Below are 1017 nucleotides of genomic sequence, written 5' to 3'. Positions count from 1 at the left end.
TTCTACTCTCTTCCTCCCATTTAAATACTCCCATTCTCCAGGCTACTGTATGGTACAGAGAGTTTCACTGATTACTCTGTGATTTCCTAAATGGGAAGGAAATCCGAAAAAGAGGAGATATATGTACAGGTATGGGCTTCCCAGGTGGCCTTAGTGAAAAAGTCCTGCAAATGCGGGAGACATAAGAGAGGTGGATTAGATCCCTGGATGAGGACGGTCCCCTAGAGGAGGGCATGGCTACCCACTCCAGTATTCTTGCCTGGAGAATTCCATGGACAGAGGACCCTAGCGGGCTATTGTCCATAGGGTCACAATGAGTCGGACATGACTGAAGCTATTTAGCATGCGCTCACGTACAATGGCACCCCACTCCAGTACTCTTGCCTGGAAAATCCCATGGATAGAGGAGCCTGGTAGGCTGCAGTCCATGGGGTCGCCAAGAGTCAGACACGACTGAGCGATTTCACTTTCACTTTTCACTTTCATGCGTTGGAGAAGGAAATGGCAACCCACTCCAGTGTTCTTGCCTGGAGAATCCCAGGGATGGTGGAGCCTGGTGGGCTGCCGTCTATGGGGTCGCACCGAGTTGGACACGACTGAAGTGACTTAGCAGCAGCAGCACGTACAAGTAGAGCTGATTCACTTTGTTGTCCAGCAGAAACTAACACAACATTGTAAAGCAACTATACATCCCTTGTGGGCTCAGCTGGTCAAGAATCCGCCTGCCATGTGGGAGACCTGGATTAGATCCCTGGGTTGGGAAGATCCCCTGGAGAAGGGAAAGGCTACCCACTCCAGTATTCTGGCTAGAAAAGTCCATGGACTGTATAGTCCATGGGGTCTCAAAGAGCTGGACAGGACTGAGAGACTTTCACTTCATACCTCAATAAAAATTAATAAAATAAATAAACACTCTCATTCTCTCTATCCAACACTCACCCAGGAGGAACTAGCATATATATATATTTATTTATTTTTTATATTTATATATATATAAATATAAATATATATATAAAT

Source organism: Bison bison, unplaced genomic scaffold (genome assembly GCF_000754665.1).
Source record: "Bison bison bison isolate TAMUID 2011002044 unplaced genomic scaffold, Bison_UMD1.0 scf7180017864390, whole genome shotgun sequence".
In the NCBI taxonomy this organism is placed as follows: Eukaryota; Metazoa; Chordata; class Mammalia; order Artiodactyla; family Bovidae; genus Bison; species Bison bison.
The sequence above is the reverse complement of the archived record's forward strand: the minus strand, read 5'-3'. Positions refer to the sequence as shown.